The 25,375-nt window shown below is 42.7% G+C and overlaps 1 protein-coding gene across 2 annotated transcripts in view; it reads left to right on the top strand.

The window, feature by feature from the left end:
- Window positions 1–25,375, top strand: part of EGFLAM (EGF like, fibronectin type III and laminin G domains) — a 181,967-nt gene that overhangs the window by 12,924 nt on the left and 143,668 nt on the right. Inside the window, exon 1 of one of the 2 annotated variants that reach the window (XM_077896165.1) lies at window positions 4,733–4,753. The exons of the other annotated variant lie outside the window; for it this stretch is intronic. The gene's annotated coding sequence lies outside the window, so the exon portion shown is untranslated. Of the gene's footprint in view, window positions 1–4,732; window positions 4,754–25,375 lie in introns of those variants that run through there. 2 annotated transcript variants of the gene reach the window in all.

Raw genomic sequence — 25,375 nt, 5'->3', positions numbered from 1 at the left:
TTACTCCCTCTCTTCTCTGCCCTGCACCTTGCCTCCTTGGCCGCCTTGCAGGATCACTCAGATTGCTGTGCTGCCCTTGGCTTCTTGTGGGTTCAGCCAATGGGAGACTGGAAGGTCAAAGGGAGCAGAGGAGAGAAGCTGGTGTATTCCTTCCCTGATTCCTCCTGCTTTACTACTGTCTTTCTCTATGATCTCTGCTCCTGCCCTTCCAAGGCTTCCAACTCAGGCCTACTCCAGTAACATAATCTGGTTTTCTCCACTCGCTCTTTCTGCCCTGGGGATAGTGGCAACATTTTACCAGTGCTGATCTCTGGATTGCCTTCAATATCCCTCACTGTCCCTTAAAGCAGCTCATAACCTCTGTAAGAAGTCTTTTATTTATTTATTTTTTTAATTTTTTTATTTATTTATGATAGTAACAGAGAGAGAGAGAGAGAGAGAGAGGCAGAGACACAGGCAGAGGGAGAAGCAGGCTCCATGCACCGGAAGCCTGACATGGGATTCGATCCTGGGTCTCCAGGATCACGCCCTGGGCCAAAGGCAGGCGCCAAACCGCTGCGCCACCCAGGGATCCCTGTAAGAAGTCTTTTAATTAAAACCTTTTTTAATTAAGTAAATTCTTCTTCCTGCTGGGACCTTGATTGATACCTTTGGTGCTACTACTTTGTAATACATGGCCTATTTCTACAATTTTCCTCCTTCGGCATAACTATAAAGTTTTGATTTATGTTTACCTTGTGTTCAGGACTCTCTGAGGATCAGGTCTGATATAGCTTAAGGATGCCGGTTGTAAATTTATGACAAGAACAACAGGAACCTTGGGCTTTTGACGATGAGCTTGTTCCCTGGGCCCAGATCAGCTGGCCGCTTAGGATAAGAGCACATTGAGACCAACCTATCCACCGCTGTGTAGAGTTGAGAAATGATCTCAGTGATATCCAGGACTCCTAATAGAAGTCCTGGAAACTCAGAACTTTCTAGAACACATATCAAATGAAGGGAAGATAGTTCTTCATTTCTTGAGAAAGTCACCGTGAACCAAAATTAAGCCCTTGTAACTCCATGAATTTGACCTCAAGGGAAGAGGCCATGGGAAGCTCGGACTTTCTCCCACTTCAGTTAGGTTTGTTGCTGTTTTTTTAGGCTTTTGATGTTTTTTTAGACTCCATTCTGATTCCTTGGCTATGAATATCTTAGAGATGAACTCTTAGATTAGAGTTGAAAATTCTTATTATTCAAATTTAAAGGACTTAATTAGGTTACATCCATTGTCTTGGTTTGGATTCCCCAGTAACAGACTAAAACAAATTTGAATAAAAAATAGTTTATTTGAGAGATAAACTGAACAAAACATAAACAGAAAATGGGAGCTTAGGGGAGTGAGACAGGGAGTTCACTGAGAAGGCAGGCAGTGCCTGAAGGTTTTCTTGTCGAGTGGGTTACACACTGTGGATGATAGAGCTTAATCTCAGGAGAAACCCAAGGCAATGTTACAGAACACGTGGTCCAGAGCTGTCCTCCCTGAGGGAGGTGAAGGAGTGGGGATGTTCACACCAATTTTACAGTCACTGGGGAAGGGCAGCTGCCAGGAGGGTGCTCATTCCCCCAACACTTGCAGCCTGCCAGGCTGGTGGGCAGAGCAGATTTCTGTGTCTTCTGAGAAACTCTCTGGCAAAAAGTTGCAGAGATTGGGAGCTGGACGTAGGCTGGCCAGCTCTGACGTGGTGAGGCTGGAGAAATTATGGTGGATACTAACAATTCTTCTACACCCATAACTGATGAATTTTATTTGGAAACTTATGACTGACACCCCCTACCCTGCCCCCCACAAGAGGTTCATATACATTATGAGAAAGCAGGAGATGTTTAAAAACTCAAAATCTTAGCCCTAATCTGTACTATGATTTTTGGGAGGCAGGGAGGGGGCATCTCTACACTGCTATATAAAATATAGGCTTATGATTCAATCAGTTCTTCAGTTGGAAGTATTCAGGAAGGGTGACTGCACTTCATTTTTAGATCAGAGAACACCCCCCCCCCCCCCACAATAACCACCAATAAAAACAAAAACAAGAAAAACCCAAAAAAACAAAACCTGTGCTAATTGAGAAGGCAAAAGGAGTTAGAGTCTTCATTGCTTCTGGGTGTGCTCTGTTGTTTGGAATTTGCTTCTAGGTTGTTGATTGTTACAATGGGGATAAATCCTCTTTTACCTTCAAAGGCATGCATTGTGCTTTCACAAAACGTAGCAATTGCTAACATTTATATAGTGCTTGCTAGATACCAAGCACTGACTGGCATCATAGAAACCCTGACTTTTAGCACAAGAAGGGACCGACGTCTAACCCTGTCTAGTGAAGATAAGTCACTTGCATAGGGTCATGCATCTCGGTAGTGGCAGAATGAGCACTAGGACCCAAATCTTTTGACCTGTGGCACAAGGCTTTGTCTGCTAGACCCACCGCCTCCATGACCACAGGGGTAGGCAGAGACTCATGTGCAACTTCTGTTTTCATTGACTATCTCTTACTTCCCTTCAAAAGTGGTTTTGCTTGTATGTTTAGAGGTAATGAGCCCTCAAGTCATGCTTGTTAAGACAGTGCCATATCCAGAGAAACAAATGACCTGTAAAAGGTTTGCTCCTGCTTGTCAAGTCATGGCCCAAGCTGCCTTCTTGGCTCCTCCTGGTTAGCTCCAAACTATAGTATCTGTGAAAGGCACCCTTTTCTAAGTCACTGGGACCCACAGGGAGGTAGATAGGGGTATCAACGCAGAGAAAAGAGTAACTTTGTACGGGATCAGAATGTCCATCTGGAATTGTCTTCGTAGCATGCTCTTGAGTGAATCCTTCCAGGAGGCACCCTGAAGGGGAAATTGAGGAGAAATTTGTGTCCTGAAACAGTGTCAGTGGCTTAATCACTTGGCTTGTCTCTTATTATTGGGGATAACCTTGAGGAATTAATCCATGATGGCAAAGTTCCAGAACATCTTTAGAAAACACAGTTACTGTCATACCTTGTAGAGCACTGCCTAGTCAAGAATTGATCCTTAAGAACCAGATTAGAAAATTTTTTCTGTAAAGGATTAAATAGTAAATATTTAGGGTTGTTGTTGTTGTTGGGTCTATATTGCAACTACCCAGCCTGGTATTATAAAGCAAATATAGCCATAGGCAATATATAGAGAAATGTATGTGACTGTGTTTTAACAAAGCTTTATTTATAAAACAAGCTGAGGGCCATATCATGCTGGAATTCTGGTCAGCTCTAAGCCTTCAGGTACTATAGGTCAGCAGCCCTGCTGCTGTCTTTTGTATACTCCCTCTATGGTGTCTTTATTCATTAACATTGTCTTTTGTTGCTGAAAGTGTATTGTTTTCTGGCAGATAACTTGATTCAATCCCAAACACCAACAAAGATGGGGCTATTATAGTGCTTAAAATATATGCTGGCTGTTAGAGCAAGCTGGGGGCAGTTAGCCTCAGATGGGTGTGGGGGTCTTACTCTGATTGTAAGTAATCCTGAGACAATTGAGTTATCAACCAATAGATTCTCTGTTTGATGTAGATAACAGGCAACAAATGACTATGTCTAAAACACACATATGTAGAAAACATTATAGACCCGAGCCATATCCTAGAAGCCTCATTCTGCTCATATTTTAAAGTAATGACAATAACTTTGTTTTAAAGAAACAATAAAACTCAGTTGTTATCAGGAATAACTATTTTCATATAATTACAGTAGAAACTCTCCTATCCAGTCCAATTTGCCTTGGTTAGTTAATTGAAAGAATCAGTTAAGGGGACAATTTAAATATAGATACATTTTATTTTCACTTAAAAGATAGCTATGGAAGATTGATTTGACAATGATGGGAAGCAGGGGGAAAGCTTTTTATTTTTATTTTATTTATTTATTTATTTATTTATTTATTTATTTATTTATTTTTAGCATGGGCACACTGGAGTTTTTGGTCATCCTGCAAGCATAAACTGCAACAATTGGGTGTTATATGAGTGCAGAATCCTTCTAGATTTTCCAGTCTTTTAGAGTTGCAGCAATGTTGCTTAGAATCACCTTTATTGAGTTAGTCCAAAGCAGTCAATCTAGCTTTTACAAAAACAACTTTTTCTTGTACTTATTTTTTTTTAAGATTTATTTATTTATTTGTTCATGATAGACATAGAGAGAGAGAGAGAGAGGCAGAGACACAGGCAGAGGGAGCCGTGCCGGGAGCCTGACACGGGACTCAATCCTGGGACTCCAGGATCGCGCCCTGGGCCAAAGGCAGGGGCTAAACCACTGAGCCACCCAAGGATCCCCTTTCTTGTACTTATATTTCATCCATTGACAAAAGGAAAGATCATGTGATCAAAATAACAACTGGGAACCCTTATAGCTGAGTGGTAAGCACACCACTCGCTGCAGGGGGCAGGGCAGCAAAGGCACAGAGTCTTAGAGAGAGTGGAACCTTTCGGGACCCAAGCCTGTCCAAGGCGCAGGCAGCAGTCAGTAGCAGTATGCTTTGCAGAGGGAATGGACTCCAGAAATAACTTACTAGACTTTCTTTTGCTCACAGTTCTTTAAAAAGTTGTTGGTATTGGTTTGTTAAATCCTGCCCTCTTGTTCACACTTGTATTTTGCACAGGTAATTTCTTCACAGTAGGCTGTACACAAGCTTCTGCCAAACCCTGATGAAATTATCAACTAACTTTGGCTTGGTGGTGTTCAAATCAATGAAATTGTTTTCAGTGAGTAACCTTTCAATTGTTCATAAAACCTGTGTCTTCTGTAACGACAGACAAGCGTAAAAAAATATAGTGATTGGTAAACTATTTCATAATTTTAATTTTTAAAAGATTTTTAAATTTTTATTTATTATTATTTTTTAAGATTTTATTTATTCATGAGAGATAGAGAGAGAGAGAGAGGCAGAGACACAGGCAGAGGGAGAAGCAGGCTCCATGCAGGGAGCCCGACGTGGGACTCGATCCTAGGAATCCGGGATCATGCCCTGGGCCAAAGGCAGGCACTCAACTGCTGAGTCACTCAGGCATCCTTAAAATTTATTTATTTGAGAGAGAGAGAGAGAGAGCATGAGCAGGGGGGAGGGTCAGAGGGAGAGGGAGAACCACTGAGCCAGGAGCCTGATGATGGGCTCAATCCCAGGACCCCCAGGGATCATGATCTGATCCCAAAGTAGATGCTTAATCGACTGAGCCACCCAAGTACCCCTATTTCATGATTTTTAAAAAGCTTTAACATTGATATAGCTTTACTACATGCCAACTATTATTTCAAGTGCTTAGAAATAATTATACTTTTATTCCTTTTAACATCCCTTTGAGGTAGATCTTACTCCATGACCATCTTCCCAACGAGGAGACTAAGGCAAGAGGAAGTAGAGTAGCTGATCTGGAATTTGAACCAAACCAAGGCTGGGCTAGAGCTTTTCTTGCCATTTTCTTCTGTCCCTCCAGGGCAATTTGCAAAACTCTTGTCATATTGTTAGTATTGCTACTGGTGGTAGATTTTGGAGTCAAAGTAATTTTTCAATCCTGCCTCCTACATCTGTGACTTTGGTCAAGTTCCTTAATCTTTGTGAACTGTTTTTTTTTTTTTTTTTCCATGTGTAAAATGGGGATAAATCATTTACATTTTGGAGTTTCATGAGTTAGGTTCTAGGATGTGTTCGATGTGCCTAGCACAGAGCCTAATCTGCCATAGGTTTAGTGAAGATTTCCTTTATGCATGTGAACAACCAGATCCTACATTTTCTGACTCAGATTAGCAGTCTTTGCACTTTATCACACGTTGCCATTTAATAACCCACAAGGCAAAGAAGCCACCTAGTCAGAGTGGACGCCCAACCAATCAGAAAGCAATGGATCAGTGCTCTGAGTTGAGACTTGGAAGTCAGTATCTTTCACGCCCTGAATAGGGGCAATGACAAATGAATGCGCTTTTGCTAATCACTTATTTATGATTACATATTCATTTATTCATTCACCAATTGTTTATTTAGCAAGTACCATATGCCAGGTACTGTGCTAACTGCTGGGAATAAAGTGAATAAGAAATATAATAATTTCTCTAAAACTCATTAACGCTTTGCAAAATTCCAAAGATATAATGATTCCTGTTGGAAATAGAAATTACTTAGTTTGTAATTTAACTCTATGAGATTTAAATCATCTGATTACAGATTACAGAACTAATTATAAAGCTGAAAGGTACATTATGAACTGCTTTTTCAGTATAACTTCTTAATATAGAGCTTTATTAATGTGTTTTTACATACATAAATGAAAATTCAGTGCACAGGTCTGCAGTTTAAAAAAAACCTGTTAAAGATAAAAGGGCTTAAATATATGATAAGGCTGTTTTATTGTATTACCCAATTTTCCTGACATCCTCTGGCAATTTCAGTATAATTAGTAAAATAGCTGTAACTATTGTGAAGGAAAGATGGTCATTTTTAAAACTGGAAAATGGAAAAAACGTATTGCTGGGAAAGAAAGGATCTCCAGTTTGATATTATCTATTATGCATATTTTTATTCTCATTTTCCGGTCAAATAGAAAGCTCTTATCTCACAATTGTACTTTAACTAAAAAACCAAAACACAACAACCCCCCAAAAAACCCTAAATAATTTTATAAAGTTTTATAATATCAAAGAATCTTGAGTAGTCTATATTTAAGGTTTGACAGTGGGCTTTTGAGTTCTTGAGACTTTGGTTCATAGATTGAGAAAATACAGGACTTCTATTCATTCTTGGGGAGAAAGTGGTGTTCTCCAGTTACATAGTGAAGCTGAGGACAACTCGAGTGCTAATTTTTGTTGTGGTAAAACGGTCTCCCACTATAAGAAGGAAAAAGATGACAAATATTTGCTTTATTTTCCTAACGAGTTACATACTTCAGTTGTCTAGACAATATTAAATTAACTTCATTGTTGAGCAACTCCTCATCTGGTTGCGTAGACCAGATGTGTGCCTTTTCTTCAATACTGGGGCAGTTTTGCTCGGTAAGAAGAGCAACGGGTCAGAAGGCAGGGGCCCCAGGTACAAGCTATCCCACTGTTCTGTCCTATGATTGGATCCATGATCACCACGCATTCCATGACTGTAACTCTAGGGAAACCCCATGTGGTCCACCTCATTATTAACCCCCAATCCCAGGAGTCCCCTGTGGGGAGAGGGGATAGGAAGCTATCAGTGATAAGAAGTAGAACCCCTTTAAACTCATGCCTCATCCAAACCACTTTTCTTCTGGATTGCCTTTTTCTTCTATGGCACTATCTTCCTCTCAGTGTTCCAAACTTGTATCTCTGGAGCCATCTTTAATTCTTTTTCTCTCCTCCCTTACTTGCAGATCCTTCTTGCTTGGGAATTACTCTTTCATTTCCCTCCCTCACATTCCAGTTTCTAGGTCTTATTTCCTTTTTTCCTGGACGCCTGTTATAGACTTCAAATTACCTTGCCTCAGTTTCTCTGCCTTCTTCCCAGTTGTATCAGTCAGGGTGACTTAGGTTAGGCTGCCATAACAAATAATCAGAAAATCCTAGGAGCTTAAAATAAAATTCATTTGGCGTTTATGTGACATGGTCATCATAGATTGCAGCGGGGTGGTGGGGGGCTGCTCTCTGCAGCATCTTCACTCTGCGACCCAAGCTCTACTATCTATTTAGAATTCCGTCATTTCTGTTTAAATATTCTGATGCAGCAGGAAGAGGGTCCTGGAGGACCTCATACTGACAACTGTTCAGTGTGCCATACTAGCTTTCACTCGCTGTCCCTGGCCACAGGTAGTCACATGGCAGAAATGTATAGCCCTTTCAAGTGCTTGCAACAAGTGGAGAAATGGATATTGAGGAGCATTAGGGGGCTTCACTATTCTATCCTACAGTGAAGGCCAGAATCCTACACTGAAGGTCAGATCCTCCAATAAAGGCCAGGGACTTGAAGGAAGGCCATGGGTGATCTCTGAAAGCACTTCTTTATTTTTTAAAAGATTTATTTATTTATTCATGAGAGACACACAGAGAGAGGCAGACATAGGCAGAGGGAGAAGCAGGCTCCCTGCATGGGGAGCCTGATGCAGGACTCGATCCCAGGACCCCAGGGATCATGCCCTGAGCCAAAGGCAATTGCTCAACCACTGAGCCACCCAGGTGCCTTCAAAGCACTCCTTTAAATAAAACCTTTCAGTGGTTCCCACTCCCTGTCTCTAGCAGATGGCCCACAATTCGGGGAGCTCTAACATTTATTGAATAAGCAATCTTTATGAAGCTCCTACTAGGCATCATCTTCCCGATATCTCCCCAGCACCTCCAAGGCAGTCATTATTATCCACATTGGACAGATAAGGAAACAGGATGAAAGAATGCCCTACTCTGGATTGCTCCAAATTCAGCCCACGTGGTGGGGCTGTGGGCCCCGGAGAGAGGAGTGTGAGCAGGTGACCCTGGGGCGGGGAGGGCCCTCCACCAGGCGCAGACCCTCCGCGAGACTGGGCTGGTTTCCCAGCGGCTCCCACAGGCCTGTGTTGGGAGCTGCTCTGGAGATGGGGCCCCCGCGCTCGGCCGCGTGTCCTGGAGCCAGCACAGGCTCTCGGCCCTCTGCAGAGCCGAGCGAGCGGCCGCCTTGCTAGAGCCGCGCTGACGACCCAGGGGCCGCAGGCACTGGCAGCCTCTGCCCGCAGCCGGGAAGCCACTTGCCCAAGGGATGCGGCGGGTAGCACTGAAACCCCAGGGCCGTTCCAGAACCGCTGGTGACACCACCCCTCGCTGCTCCCCGGCGCAGATGGACCCGTGCTTTGGCCACGCGGCCCCTGATCACTCCGCAAACCGTCTCCTGCCTTCTCCTCCCCGGCTCCTGCTCACGCGTCCCTTCCACGGGGAGTCTCTTTGCTCTGCGCCTCCCGGAGACCGTCCGCCTCTGCTCCACTCCGACGCCGCCTTCTCCCCGAAGCCGCCCCGACCCCGGGAAGCGCTGCCCCCTTGACCCCGCGGCCTTGCTGGCAGGTCGCACGCGCGGGCCTTTCTGCGCGGTGGCCGGGCTGGGCTCCCCGTGCGCCCGGCCGCGCCCATGCAGGGGTCTGGGCGCCCATGCCGGGGTCTGGGCGCGGCGGAGTCCGGTAAACAGGCCGTGCACACGCAGTTTGCTGCGTGCCCGAAAGCCGGGTGTCGGCGCACACACGCACCCAGGTGCACACCCCGTGCTAGTTCACTCCCCGTCGGCTGACCCCGCTGAAGGTCACGGCGAAGCCTGGATGTTGGGAGGTCTCTATTTTTTTTTTTTTTAATTTTATTTATTCATTCATGAGACACACACACAGAGGCAGAGACACAGGCAGAGGGAGAAGCAGGCTCCATGCAGGGAGCCCGACGCGGGACTCGATGCCGCGTCTCCAGGGTCACGCCAGGCGCTAAACCGCTGAGCCACCCGGGCTGCCCCGGAGGTCTCTATTTTGAGGCAGGCCGTGTCCTCTTCTCCAGTCCCTGGGCTGCTGGGTTGCCGTGCGGCTGCCACTCGGGAGCCTGTGGCGCGCTGCCCTCCACGCGTGTGCCTGGGACACGCACCTGGCACTGTTCCTGCCAGAAATGGGAGTGGAGCGAGGATGGCCTGCCTCATTCGGGTGACGTGACAGCAGAATGCAGTTCAGCTCAAGGTGACGCCCCAAACCGCACCCTGAGGGTGACAGAGCTGGGGAAGGGGAGAGGAGTCCGGGGCAGTTCACCTTGGTGTTTGGAATTGCCCCTGGACAGGCTGGGGGGGCGGAGGGGGGGGCTGTAGCCTGCAGGACGGAAGTCCACCGGGCTGTCACCTCAGAGACACACTCCCTGTTACTGAACCATGGCTCTCAGACAGCCACCGCCCGCCTCAGTGACAAGGGATCAGCGCAGGGACGGCCCTGACGGCATCTGCGGTGTCCCTTTTCTCGGTTGTGCACCCATGAGGTTTTGGGACATGGCTAATCCCAACCCCTCCTTGTTAATATTGGCACTCAGTTTTGAAAGGCTTAGCCGAAAGAGGAACTGCTGGTCACAGGTGGTGAGATTTAGTCTAACAAAGAGAGATGACCCTTATCCTTCTCCCCCACAAATGCAAAAACAGATTGCAATCTTTGTCACATCCTTAAAAAAAAAAAGACATTAAAACGGTAGCAAATAATTTGCCTTAACGATTCATGTACAGCAACTTCTTAAACTGATTTATGTAGGGAACGAAAAAAATGCATTTTCTTTTATCCGTTTTAAATAAGTGGCCTTTCGATTTCATTAACTGCCCCTTTGTTCTTGTGCGGCTGAGTAAGAGTGTTTTAGTAAGAATGGCTTTGTTGTGTTTCATGCGTTTGTCTCAACTGCTTCAATAGGAATCTACAGGGCAGACATTGAAAAAAATAGCAGCAGCTCAGTCATGAGTACTTGCAAACACAAGTCAACTACAAGTTTGCTCCTATATCCCAGATTCTGACATCTGTCCCATTTTTAAATCACTCACGTCTCTCCATTTGCTCTTCTACACTATCCGCAGTCAATGAGTTGATAAGTATCCCTTTATCAAAATCACACAGAGATCCCAGATATACTAAGGGGTCGTGCATGGGTGTACACGTGTAGGCAATTCAAGTACACTTTGCAAAGGTACCTGTTGATATTTTGAGAGTTTTTGGATATACACGTGTTAGCAGGATGGCCAGGGCTGGGAGGATGATCAGTGATTCATCAAGGAGAACTTTCTGGAAGAATCATGTTTTACGCCCATGTTAGAAGGCAAGGACATAATACTCTAGCGAGTCATGTGAGCATTTATAATTATTGTACTTGGTGAGATGGTGGGTATTTCTATGGAGACCATTAAAAATTCGTGAAAAAATATCATTGCCTGCCCTCTTTCTCTTCCTCTCACTATGGAACATAAGACAGAGAGTTGCCCTTGTGAAAAGCAGCTCCACTGGAAATCTTTCCTGTTTTTGTTGTTGTTGTTTTTAGGTTGCAGCTTTTATTTGTCTTTGAGCCTCTGACTCTGTATGTTTTACTCAGAAGAGTGCAAACTGCTATTGACTGAGAACTTTTTGTTCTCAGGCATTTTGTCTTTAACCTTTTAATTTGTCTAGCGTTCCAAACTCAGAAGACCCTTGGCTTTCTACTCTGGGTTGTATCGCAGTTGTCAGCTGTGGTGTGGTGGGACTGCAAGCTCGTTCTGCTTGCCATGTGACAGCCCAGTAAGTCGAGAGGCGAGATGTTGGGGCAAGGAAAGAGACTTTATTTGGAAAGCCAGCAAACTGAGGAGGTGATGGACTATTATCCCAAAGAACCATCTCCCCTAGGATAAAATGTGACTTCTCTTGTATTAGGAAGGGGGAAGAGTGGGAGGGATTGGAGTCAAAAGGTGACCAATGGTCTGTAGACATCTGAGAAAGGCTTTGGCCGGTTGATCTTTGCCTCCAAGAATCTGGTTCTGTTGTTTCTGTAAATCTTAAGCACAGCATAGTCATTTCTGTCCCTACTTCCTTATCTCCTTGAGTGAGGTTGGTGTCAGGTAAAAAAGCAGGTTTTTGGAAGTCTCAGCTGTAAGCAGAATTCCTTCTATGATTAACATGCCTACGTGCAGGGTGAAGCAGAAGTTTCTAAGCTATAGGTCACAGCAGCAAAGGAAATAAAAGTAACATGGAGTCAGATGTGCTACGCTTCTCCCTGTTACTGAAAGAACAAGAGATTTGAATCAGAAGAACTGGGCTGGAGTCCGGACCCTTTATCAGTCTCAGTTGTGTCACTTTAGATAAGACCTTCAACCTCTCTGAACTTCCATTTCCTTGATTGTGGGATAAGCTAAATAAGGATGACAGCACTTGTTGCCCACAGAATTACAGTAAGGATTAAGTTTCATCATATGAATTAAATTTTGTCTTTTTTATTTTAATCATCAGTGCTATAATGTACTGGCTCTGTGTGGAGACTTGGCTGCCAAGAATTTCTCCTTTAATGTCTCTTCCATGCCTGAAATACTTTAATTGTAAACAGTTAACCACACAGAAAACATTCTTCCTTAGCAGTTGCCCTCTACCAGTCCTGGAAAGTGTCTCTGTATGTGGTTCTTCAAGATATGAACAATGGAGCGGACATTCTCTGGGGCTACTTCCTGTAAGGTCAGTGCCTGATGTCAAAATTGCACCAGGAGTCAACATTATTTGAGTCTTTATTATTATTATTCATTAAGTACAGTGAATACGCTTTGATGTCTACACATGTGACTCTCATTTAGGGAGCTGCTTGTAGGAAAAGTATTTCTCTTTAAACTGAAATCACACTCTGTGGGTTTGATACTCACACTGGGAGATGCATGTGGAAATTGAGAAGTATTAAGGACAAATAGATCCAAGACTCTCATCTCACACTCGCTCCAGGTGAGCACTCGACGAGCGCCCTTTATATTGATGTTTCTTTTTCTTCTTTTTTCTCTATTACCCTGCCAGCTATTACTGGGTAGCAAACCACTCCAAAACTCAATGACTTCTAAGAGCCATCATTTATTCTCATGCGTGTCTCTGCAGGTTGGCTGGGGACAGACTGATCTCGGCTGGACTCGGCCGGGCAGTACTGTTTCAAGGTACAGGTTTCTCTGGGCTTGATTCCTTGTAACAAGTTAGGCTCAGGTCTGCTCCATATGTGTCTGTTCCAAGCTGCGGGAGCTGTCATAGCAATGACAGAGGCACAAGCGGCAAACCCAAGTGCACAAAAACACTTCAGGCCTCTCACTGCTTCATGTCTGTTAACATCTCATTGGTCAAAGCAAACAATACAACTAGGCTTAAAGACAAGGAATGGATAAGGATATATGCCTTACATACCATGAAGCCAAAGTGGGTCATATAGCCAAGCCCAATGTCAAAGGGGGCTGGGAAGCACAGTCTGTGTTGGACTAAGGAGGTTACATATTTTTGGTCAATAATCTAATCTACTTCTATTGTCAAGTGCATTCATTGAGCTCCTGTAAGAAAAACATATATTTGTGTGGTACGGCTCTACAGTATAAACACAGGAGGTAGGATCCCTGGGTGGCGCAGCAGTTTGGCGCCTGCCTTTGGCCCAGGGCGTGATCCCGGAGACCCGGGATGGAATCCCACGTCGGGCTCCCGGTGCATGGAGCCTGCTTCTCTCTCTGCCTATGTCTCTGCCTCTCTCTCTCTCTCTCTGTGTGACTATCATAAATAAATTTAAAAAAATAAAAAAATAAAAAAAAAATAAACACAGGAGGTCCAGTGCCCCTTCACAGTGGCCATCCTGAAGTGACACATAAAGAACGATGCTCATAAGATGATACTCCCCTACAGAGTCATTTCCACTGTTTAAAAAAAAAAAAAAAAAAGATAATAAAGACCCCGGATTTTACAAGTTTGTCTTGGTTATAGCTGTAATTCTACTTTTCTTCTCCCTTTCAAGAAAGTGCATCTCCCTTGACTTATTTTTTAAAAGCAAATAATTCTTAAACTTTGGTATTTTAGGTACAATTAGTAATCGCTTGTGATGAAGCTCACACAGATGGCAGCATGTCAGAGCTAAGAACTACAACTAGATTCCATTACCCACTAACCAGTGTGTTTGGAGGGTTGACCACACAACAAAGTTCATGGAATGTTGTAATGACTTAGGCTTTTTTTATTCACTTTTTATCAGTTTTTACTTGGAAGGGAAAGCAGTTTTGTGGTAGTAACCAAGACACAGAGAGGCCCATGTCTGATCTTTTAGTAAATGAGTGTTTTAATGTAATATATATATGAAAAATTTCAAAAATATATGGCTGACAAATAAGGACAAGCTGCCTAAAGTGAGATGACCAACAGGACATTCCTTTTCTTCTTCTAGGTGTATTGTAGAAGAGTCCCAATATTTCATCAAGTAGAAAAAGTTAGAAAATAATCAATGACAAATAGAAACTGAACTGATTTTTTTAAAAAAATGTAGGCTACAACTGAGCGATGTATACTGAATTGAACTTTGCAACTGAGATTTGCCTTTCCCCCGGCCCCAAACAATAAATAAGATTGTGGTGATGATTATCAGACAACTGCGAAAGCTACTTTCCACGGTTCTAGTAGGAAAAGACTGCTCATGTAAAGCAAAATGTATTCCATTGCTAAGGAAACCTCCTGCTTCTATTGATAATGGAGTGAGAGGCCATAATAATTCTATACTATCTACATTGCAAAGGCAAGTCTCACGTAGGCAGCACAAGCAGCAATTCTGAAACAGAGAGGATTGTTTGTTATATATTTAGGGTTAGTGCTACTATTTAAACTACAAAATACAATCAGAAGCAAGCCCGAGAATAACTGTTAAGAGTCTGGTAAGTTTACAAGTCTACTTACTGGGGATCCCCGGGTGGCTCAGCGGTTTAGTGCCTGCCTTCAGCCCAGGGCTTGATCCTGGAGACCCAGGATCGAGTCCCATGTTGGGCTCCCTGCGTGGAGCCTGCTTCTCCCTCTGCCTGTGTCTCTGCCTCTCTCTCTCTCTCTCTTTCTCTCTCTCATGAATAAATAAATAAAATCTTAAAAACAAAAACAAGTCTACTTACTTCTGGTTACACCATGCACTCCTGGCCCTGCAATGCTTTAGAAAGATGTGTGGACAAGAATGTAGTATCCATGGGGCTTGATAGGGTCAGGATCGAAAGCAGAGTGGTGTCCACACAGTCTCTTTATGGAAGAAGTCCAGGCCAACAGAGAGAAGGAAAGTCTATTGACTCTTACTGTTTTAACAATTCTAAACCAAACTAAGGAATTGCTCTAGAGGAGGCACATGGTAATTTTTGATGATGATGGAATCAACTTGCTGAATGCTTGCCCTGAGTTGAAAAGTTTGCATTCCAAAAGAGGGCAGTTTAACTATGAATCCACTCTCTTTCATCTAGACTCAGTGTACACACCTGCCTCCTACTTAAAGGGAATGGCATCTTTTTTACAGAAGACTTCCAACCAACAGATGTTGAAGGAATGAGAGAAATAGAAAATCACTTTTAGGCAAATGCTGCAATAAGAAGCAATACAGGCAAGATCCGTCAATCCGTAGGCAAAGTTTGAAGAGACGAAGGATAATTCATAGTAACAAAGCATCTCCCCACCCAAAGATATTTATTAATTACAAAGAGAAAAATAGTAACTCCACAGTGGAAAGGGTTGGCAGAAACCACCTCATCCAAGTGGCCAAAGTTCACATCAACCACCAGTAATAAGATGTATTCATTCTGTGCTCCTTGATTGCATGCACTGAGAAGGGCATCCCTTCTGTGACCTTCTTGCCCACAATATACATCCTCAGTGTCATCATGAGAAAAATTAGAAAGCCAAATGGAGGGATATTCCACAAGACAACTGACAAGTACTCTTTAAAAGTGTCAAAGTCATGAAAGAAAGGGAAGGATTTAGGAGTTGTTGCAGATTGGAGGAGATTAAGGAGACAAAATTTAATTATTTTTTCAAAAGATTTTACTCATTTATGAGAGAGAGAGAGGCAGATACATAGGCAGAGGGAGAAGCAGGCTCCATGCAGGGAGCCTGACGTGGGACTCAATCCCGGGTTTCCAGGATCACGCCCTGGGCCAAAGGTGGTGCTAAACCACTGAGCCACCTGGGCTGCCCAAAACAGACAAAATTTAATGCAGTAAGGGATCCTGGATTGGATCCTGAAACAGAGAAAGGACATTAGTGGAAAACTGGCAAAATATGAATAAGCAGTATAGTTTAGTTAATAGTCTAGAGCCAATGGTAATTTCCTTGTGCTAGGGAAGCTTGGTGAAGAGTATACAGGAGCTTTACAAATTGCCTGTAAGTCTAAATTCGATAAATAAATAAAGGGCTCAGAAAAATACAGAAAATAATGGCATAGGTTAAATTAATAAGGGCTGTGGATCTTATTGTTTCATTTAGGAGTCAACCTTCTACCAAATAAAGACTATTATCATCTCTTAGTTACTTATCTGAGAACACAGATATTTCTAGAATTTTTAAAATATCTAATCTTGGGGCACCTGGGCGGCTCAGTTAAGCATCTGCCTTAGGCTCAGTTCATGATCTCAGGGTCCTGGGATGGAGGACCACATCAGGCTCCCTGCTCAGTGGGGAGTCTGCTTCTCCTTCTGCCCCTTCCTTCCCTCATGCTCTCTCCCTCTCTCTCAAATAAATAAATAAACTTAAGAAGATAAAATATCTCTTGGCAATGAATTTAAAATTACAGTTTTGTTTTAGCATTTGTCAGTTTGATATGTTACTCCTTTTGATGCTGCCCTGTGGATTTTGGACTTTTTCTAAAGACTAGACTATATGAACAATAAACCACATCAGAAGTGGATGGAAATCTCTTCAGAACATGTCTGTTCTAACCTAAATTTGCTTGACTCATTGAGCCTGTCCTGACTCTGTACTAATTACCTGGTCTTTAAAGTCACACTTCTCAGGCAAAAAAAGCCAGCAAGAGCCATTCTTTAGTAAGTGTGATTGGAGCCAAAGGGTTGCACTTACTGTTCTTGGGCTCACTATCCAAATAACAGCATCAGAAGGTGTTCCAATAATTTCTGGGCCTTGAAAACCTCCCACCAAAGGTTCAGAGTTATTTCTCAACACCTGGTCCCGGGTTCTAGGAGGATACTGCCAGTAGCTGAGGTCCGTGCTCCATCATGTCTAAAAACAATGTCCGTCTGGTGCTTTCTGTCTGGATCTGCTGTCATTCAGCCCAAATCCACACCAACTGTAGATGACACCATCGGGAGAGTGGCCTCTAGGAAACTGAAGTCCTCGAGGGTTTGTGAAGATTCAGGCAGAAGACATCTCCAAGCTTGACAAGATAGGTAATAGAGGAGCTATGGTCTGCTTAGAGAAGGAGGGGAATGATTTTCTAATATTGTTCTAAGAACCTTTCCTGGCGGTACATCTCTCTTTGGTGTCCTCTTTTTTTCCTTCTGTACAGCAGTTGGCATTATTGAAGCCTTCAGTTTTAATTGACTATGACTCCAGCTGTATCTGAGCAATGTCGGAGTCATCTTTAGAGATAATTTCCCAACCATTCACTTCCAGGGCTTTTCGATTAGGGAGATGTAAAACATCCCAGCTTCTTGTACCTTCTCTGCTGCTCCCTGCCAGCATGGCGCTCTGCAAATAGATAACTTGCTCAGTCCTGATGAGTCCATGCATCACAATTCCCCAACTCTGGACCATCTCTAGGGTTATATAGGTCACTTAAAAAAGCTCATGTGTTATCCCCAAATTCTATACCTGAAACTAATATTGCAATGTATGTTAACTGGCTGGAATTTTAATTAAAAAGGGGGAGTTTAGGAAAAAAAAAGGGGGGGGGGAGTTTGTGTGCTAGGGTTTTAAGATGGTATTAAGTTCTCTACTATATACTGAATACAACTATTTTCAATACTAATGAATATGAAAGCTAAAATTTCCATTAAATTACAAAAAATATAAAATATAAATATTTTACCAATATTAGTTAAAATTGTTCAACATTTATTATATCTAAGTATTGGTTTGTTTCTTGCCTTGTACGAGCTAATTTAATCCTTATATAATACTAGATGTAGGTTCAGCTATTATCTCCATGTGACAGTTGAGAAAACTGAGGCACAGAAAGGTTAAAGGAATTCCCCCCAGGCACCTGAGTGACTCATTCCCTCAAGCTCTGACTTGAGTTCAGCTAGGGTCATGATCTCAGGGTCCTGGAATGGAACCTGCTTTGGACCCTGTGCTCAGCGGAGAATCTCTTGGAGATTCTCTCTGTCTGCCCCTCCCTCTGCTCTCTCTCTAAAATAAATAAATGAATCTTTTAAAAAAGAAATTCCTCTCAGTAATTATAGCTAGTGAGTAGTAGCAGCAGACTGTGAACCCAGGAGAAAGATTTTCTCCTGGCCACCTGTCCCTGGGCTATGGCTTATATTTTGCAGCACAAAAGTAAAGATGTGTGTGCCTGTTCAGGTGCCCAATACTATGACAAAAATAATGCTTTTTCTACAGTGTTCCCATGCCCACTTATTATTCTTTACTTATAAAGCATCCGTGTACCATGTGGCTTACATAAAGAAGTGATAGCCCAGTGAGATGGAACATAATTCAGGACACTATGACAAATGAGCCTTGGGTATGGCATTGAATTCTGATGGCCAATCTCCTAGCAAGGTGGTACACAGAATTCACTTTGCATGCATTTATTGAACACCTGCTGCGTGCCACCTACTCTTTGAAGTACATGGGATGCCTGAGTGAATAGAAGCAGACACTGAGCTCTACCACCATGGAGATTATGTTCTAGAAGGGACAGACAATAAATAATAACCTGGAAAATTAAGTATATAAATTAGTAGTGCTAGAGGAAACAAGAAATACTGGAGAGAAAGAAGGATAAGGGGTGCCTGGCAGGGACATAGATGGGCCACAGTTTCAAATAGAGTGTCAGGCTGGTCTCGTTGGGAAGGTTGAAAAGTTAAAGGAGGCAAGGGAGTTAGCAATATAAAGTACAGTCAGTAAAAACATCCTAAGGTGGGGGTGTGCCTGAAATGTTCCAGAAACATTGGGAGCCCAGGATGGCTGGAGCTGAGTGTTAAGAGGCGAGGGAGCAGAGCTGGAGCGGGGGTCAGATCATGCAAGGTCTCAAGAGTCCGGTTTTTACTGAGTAAATGAGGAACCAAGGCGGCGTTTTGAGCAGAGAAATAAACCTGGTTGGATTTTTCTTTTATTTATGTATTTATATTTTATTTTATTTAAATTCAATTTATATACATGCCATTTCCTCTGTGTACTGTGTTTTTTTCCTTTACCTGCATACCTATGATAAGGTTTAATTTATAAGTTAGATTAACAGCAACATCTGATTAAAAATAGAACAGTGAGAACAATATACTGTAATGAAAGTTATGGGACCGTGGTCTCTCTTGTTCTCTCAAAATCTCTCATTGTCCTGTACTCACCCTTCTTCTTGTGATACTGTGAGTTGTTCAAACTCCCACATGATAAGATGAAGTGATGGGAATGGAAGGTGGGCACAGTGCACTTCGGGACAGTAAATTCAGTTAGTTTTGGGGGGCAGGTCACATCCAACCTGCCCATTACCTTAATGAATGATAGGCACCCAAGCGCTGCTGCAGCACGGAAGGCCACCGCCGGGCCTAATGCCAGACCTAACGCAGCATCAGGCGGGAGCGAGGGCCGGCTCCCAGGAGCCGCAGTGGGGACTGCCGAGTGGCTGCCTCTGCTCAGAGCCCCGAGGGCTGCTGAGGCCTTGAGGAGGGCACTGAGCATGGACACTAGATGGTTTTCAACCCCAGAATGAAAGTTGATTCTGATCTTTTAAAGTGCTTAAACAGATTTCAATGATCTTTTTTTTTTTTTTTTAAGATTTATTTATTTATCCATGAGGGACAGAGAGAGAGAGAGGCAGAGACACAGGCAGAGGGAGAAGCAGGCTCCATGAAGCGAGCCCGACGTGGGACTCCATCCTGGGTCTCCAGGATCAGGCCCTGGGCTGAAGGCAGCGCTAAACCGCTGAGCCACCCGGGCTGCCCAATTTCAATGATCTTCTGCAGAGGCTTTTCTAGCTCTTTTTTCTCCAAATCCCCAAATGGCATCATCATTCTTCTTTGCATTTATTTAAGGCCTTGTCTTGCACTGAGGGTGCTTTGTTCAGATCAGGAGAGTGGTTAAGAGCTATGGGATCTGGAGTCCCACAGTGGAGTTCAAATCCTGCTGCACTGATGAGCTGGGCAGCTTTGTACTGTGGTTTCCTTATCTGTGAAATGGGGATGATAATGCCTGTTAAACGGATTATTGTGAAGATTACATCCATTATACTTAGTAATTTACTGAGTTAAATCACTCAGACCCTGTGTGACACACAAGGACTCAAAAAGTGTCTGTTATAATTATTCTTTGGTCATTTTCATATGAAGCTACCTCCACTCCCCCCACCCACCCAGTAAGATTTTCAATCTTCTTTGCTGTTCTTCTTTGCTGTTTCTTCCTTCCCTAGGAATCTCTTTGAATGTTATACTTCAAGCTACTATTAAAAAAAAAGGGAAAACTGTGTCTTTTTATTTCTAGTGCCTCAGCATACATATTTGGGCCATTATCATCTACCCTTCTAGCCTGAAATTGTAGGCAATTTTCAAACATAATGTAAAGTTGCAAATGCGGTGACATTGACCTTCCTTAAGATCTCAATCCTGCATAAGGGTCTGACATGCCACTATTTAAACCATTCTGGCCAATAAGCTCTGAGATCTGTTCATGTGTGAAAGCTCCTGAAGAGTGATGGTCTCAGAGTGGCACTCTGTGCCAGAAAGCCTTGGGCTGGGGCCAGCCCAGGGGGGACTGCTTCCGGAGGTGGCCAGATGCAGGATCACCAGCTCCCCTTGTTTGGTCTCTGACCAGCTCCCCTTGCCTTTCTCTCTCCCACTTGGGACTTTGGATTGGTCACTACTGACATTTTGTATGCAGCAGCCACCTGTTCTGGTGTGTGTGTGTGTGTGTGTGTGTGTGTGTGTGTGTCTTGTTTGTTTTAATGCAAGCAAGAATGGAAACAAAGACATCTACAAAACATTATAACATTTGTACACTCCACTCCCCGCCGAGATCTTTATCAGATGGTGAATGTGGAGGAAAGTTGGCAAGCCTAGAATTGCAAAGGCTGAGAAAGGAAAGGAATGCAAAACAGGCTGAGAAGCAGCCGGATGACTAGTGAGGGTCTTGGGCAATCGACACACGGAGAAGCAGGAAAAAGGGGCCACAGAGGGAAAAGAAAAAAGTATGGGAGCTATATGCACTAGTTATTTGTGCTGGTGTTAGAAACAAGATTGAGGGGGGAGTGGGTTCCAGAATCAGATTGCCTGAGTTCACATTCACCATCCTTTCTTGCCAGGCCTGTAACTAGGGTCACTTAACATTCTCAGAGCCTCAGTTTTCTCATTTATCAAAAGTGGCTCATTAGGTTGTTACAATGAATAAATCCAACAATCACTGTATAGTTACAGGCGCTGGCTCTGGAAGGTCTTGATTCAGATCTTGGCTCCATCCATCCCAGGCTGACCAGCTGCATGATTTTGGAAAAGTTGCCCTACCTCTCTGTGCATCATTTCTTACCTGTAAAATAGGGATAATAATAACACCGAATGACAGGATAACATATGGGATGAGTCAGAGCACATCCAGCTTAGATGCTGTACTGCTGCCTTCAGTCGTAGGTGCTTCTGCCTTGATTTTGTAAGGTCTTAGCATGGCACTTGACACAGCACTCAGGTATTATTATTAACTCTTAAGATGCTTATTTTACTCTCATAAAAGTGACACATGCTCTTTAGGGAAAACTCACATATAGGGGAAATAGAAATTCATTACTTTGAGCCAACTGTAGTGAACTTTTGCTGAATATTTCTCAGGGCTTTGCTCTGCATAATTTTGTATTATGTATGCATTCATTTTGTAGACTGCCTTGTTTACATAACGTCATACCAGAAACATTTTTCTCTGTTATTATAAACTTCATAAGCATCATTTTAATGATAGACCATCAATTACATATGTTACTGTAATTTACTTAAACATTCTTGCCTGAAGGCATGCAGTCTTTAAGTTGTCAGTGTTATAAATATATTGAGATAAACGTGTGTGTATAAACCCTTTTTTCCATATCAGAGATTATTTATTTAGGAGAGAGTATGAGAAATAATAATACCGGGGCATATTAATATATATTTAAGAGTTCTCATACATTGCCCAATTAATTTCCAAAAGAGTTACACCAAGTTAAGACTATGATCAAAATTATAAAAACACACCTTTAAAAAACTAACTGGGTTGTATCATTTAAAAAATTTTGTTTCAATTTGTAGGTAAGCAGTGGCTCTCAGGGTTGCAATAAGTTGTTCTTTATTTACTCATGAGTCTTGAATATTTTTTCTGGGTATGTGTTTAAACTTTATCTTTTTTAGAAACTTGTCTGTATATCCTCTTTATCTGTTTTTCTCTATGAACCATAAAATGCTGCTGTTGTATTTTGTACGAGTTCCTTATGTATTAAATGATATTCATCTTTTTTTCTGTCTGTAAATATTTGTACTAGGCTGTATTTGAACTCTGGTTGTTGTTTTGACAGGAAGAAATGTTTGAAAATTTTTTGTTGTATGTTCCTTTATTTTGTGGATGATTTCTTGTTAACAAAAAAGTAAAAGTAAATATTCTGGGGTGAATGGTGAGAATCTTCTTGTTTTATGGCTTTACAAATATAAATACCTCTAATTCTTTAATCCATCTGGAGTTAAAGTTGTGTTGGTGTGTGGCGTGAATTAAGGCTAGAAATTGATTTTCTCTTCTAATTTGCTAACCAACTGTCCTAATGTCATCAGTTGAATAATTCTTCCATTCCCCATTGATCCAAGATGCCTTTCTTATCATAAATTAAGTTTTATACATTCTAGGGCTATCTGTTCTGTTTTATTGATTTGCCTGTCCATTTCTATGCCAATACTATGGTGTTTTAATTATAGTTGAAGGGTGTTTTTAAGTCCACTATTTCAAGAGTGAGCCCGGCAGAGCCAGAACAATGATGTGAATGTGAGAATATGGGCAGTAGATAGTTATAAATGCCCAATAGTTTTGCTCTCCTTGCCTACCTTTGGGCCTGAACCAGTCAGAGAGTAATTGGTGTTTATTGAAGGGAGATACTCAAGGATGCAAATAGGATGTAGACGTCTCCCAGGTACTAGCTCCCCCGGACAGGGCCTAGATGGGTACCACACTCATTTGCCTCTACCTCTGCTGTTTCTGTGATCCACATGAATCCCTACTTTTCCACCAAGGGACAGCATCTTTCTTCACATCTTGGTAGAATGCTATCATTCATCCATAGAGGTAATCTGTTGACTAGTTGACCATAAGAAGGCCATGTGACTAGTTCTGATCAATGAAGGTGAGTGAGAGTGATATGTGTCACTACAAGGAAGTTTGAAGAGCCAGCACATGTTTCACTAGGCTCTGGATAGAGGCTACTTGTGAGCCTGGGCCCCACCATGGGAATGGCAGGAGCAGAGTTGCAGCCAACCCTCAGCAATTTTGTAGAATGAATGGTAAAATATATATATATATCTTGTTGTAAGCCATTGTGTTTTGGAAGTCATTTATGATAGCAGCATGACCTAGCATATACTGATGGATTGCAAGAGTCAAAATGTTTAACAGTTGGTATGACATGCACATTGGCTAATCAAAATGGATACCAGCCAGGACACCATAGAGGTGCACCCAGCATGACTGCTATCCTTGTACTTCATTTGAGTCTTATCATCCCATCTCTTTAAGGGGGCTTTGCATATCTCAAATCTCATTTCCTGGGTATTGATTTTCTGACTTGGATTTTATAGTCTTTAGTGATCCTAGCCCCTCCTCTCCATAACCTGTGGCATGATCTGCTGTGCTGCACAGCAGATGACTATTCATATTTCATTGCTTCAGTTCTGTTTATCTTCTCTCCTCATTGATATCATAAGTCCTGACAGGCATGGTCAATGTGTATGCAACTTCTGTCCTTTCAAAGGTTATAGCACCATACTGGACCTTCCCTCGTTCATCCCACAAATGCGTACTCAAAGCATTTTATGTTTCCAAAGTCCATGTGTGAGATGCTCTTATTATATTTTCTTAATTGATTGTAGCAGCTTATTACTCCTAACTGAACAGACCTGCGCAGATGATTTGGAACTAAGAGCTTTAGAGGAAAGAAAGGGTATTAGCACTGTCCCCAACAAGAGGGAGTATAGTAAGCCTAGCGATGGAAGGGCTTGATTTTTGAAGTCCCACTGACCTGGATTGCTAGCTGCCGCTTAGGAGGTGTGTGATTAGGGCAGGTTATTTTATTTCTCTCAGCCTCAGTTTTCCCATCTGTTGACTGGGTTTCTTTGTGAAGATTAGATTAGAAAATACATGTAAAATGTTTAAACACAGAATCTGGTCCTTAAGGAAGTTCTTTTTATTTTATTTTATGATTAGCTTAGCCCAGATGTCTTCAATATGATCTTTGCCAGCAATTACTGGCAGATTACAAATCTGTTTGTTGCTATCACCATTCCCAGGGTTATTCCATCATGGGATCCAGGGGGTAAATTGCAAATATCCATTTTGGAGTCAGAGAAGCCTGGAGTCAAATCCTGGCTACTCTGCCTTCTATGATCTTGAATATGTCAATAAATTGTTCTGTTTCCTCATTTTAAAAATGGGTATAACAACACCTACCTTGCAGAGCTGTCAAAAGAATTATAAAGAGTAACTTACATAATGTCGGGCCAATCATGTGCAGCCAAGAGTTGCAGAAGTCTGGAATCCAGCTGGGGATCACTTTGTTAATCTTGAGTTTGGCAGTTGCCTGTGGGCAGAAATGTCACCCTCTTTCTAGGCCTCTTCCCCAGCCTGGGGATCTGTGTCTGCCAGGAAGGGAAATTTTTTTCCTATTTGCCTGAAGTGTCCTATGGAGTAGAGTCTGTGGTAGAAGGACTCTGCTTGTAAAATGCTGAAGAGTGCCAGGCTTAGAGATGGTGGTCAGTAAATTACAGCCATTATCATCCTTTGCACATTCGTGTGCCAAAATTATGAACCTACCGTCTTTAAAGTTTCCAGTGTTTTTGGGAAAGGTATGCAGTTGGCTTCTTTCCCATTTTTAAATGACTCATAATCTCTATTCCCTGAAGGACAAGTCATTTTAACTTTAAGCCTTTTGCGATTCCGTACATGCTTCTGCAGCCCATTGATCATTAAGCTTCATGTTCTGCTAACCCAGTGGCTGCACCAGGAAGAGTCTGGTTTGGCAAAATGCCTTTGCTGCCATCCTGAAAATTGCAGAGGCCAGATTCTGGCCCAGCACAAGGGAAAGGAGAAAGCTGCTTCCTAAGGCAGGTGTAGCCTAGATACCCCTCAACAGATGTACTGACATATGGTGCAGAGCCAGTGTTGGCGGGAGGAGCCTGGAAAGAAACCCAATCCTAAGAATGTGAGAAAGAGTGGTGAATTATAGGGATGATACCAGCTTTCTGTGGTTGATTTTTCAGGGCTCGGGACAGTTGTGCTCCAGGAGAGAGCCTGGCCTGTGAAAGGGGCCCTGCCAGACAGAAAGGGATCTCCTGCTGGGATTATGATGAAAAAAGGAAGGATCTGCAGCTTTTTTCCTTCAGTATTTTTATGTTTGCATTAATTTTAGATTTATAGAAGAATTCTGGCAATACTAGCTTCTAAACGTCTCTCACTCAGCTTTCCCTGATGTTAACATCTTACATTGCCGTAGTCCATTTATCAAAACTGATATTAACATCAGCATAATGCTATTAATGGAAG

The sequence above is a fragment of the Canis aureus genome, chromosome 4 (genome assembly GCF_053574225.1).
Source record: "Canis aureus isolate CA01 chromosome 4, VMU_Caureus_v.1.0, whole genome shotgun sequence".
NCBI lineage: Eukaryota > Metazoa > Chordata > Mammalia > Carnivora > Canidae > Canis > Canis aureus.
Note: the sequence above shows the minus strand (reverse complement) of the source record. Positions and strands in the feature narration are given on the sequence as shown.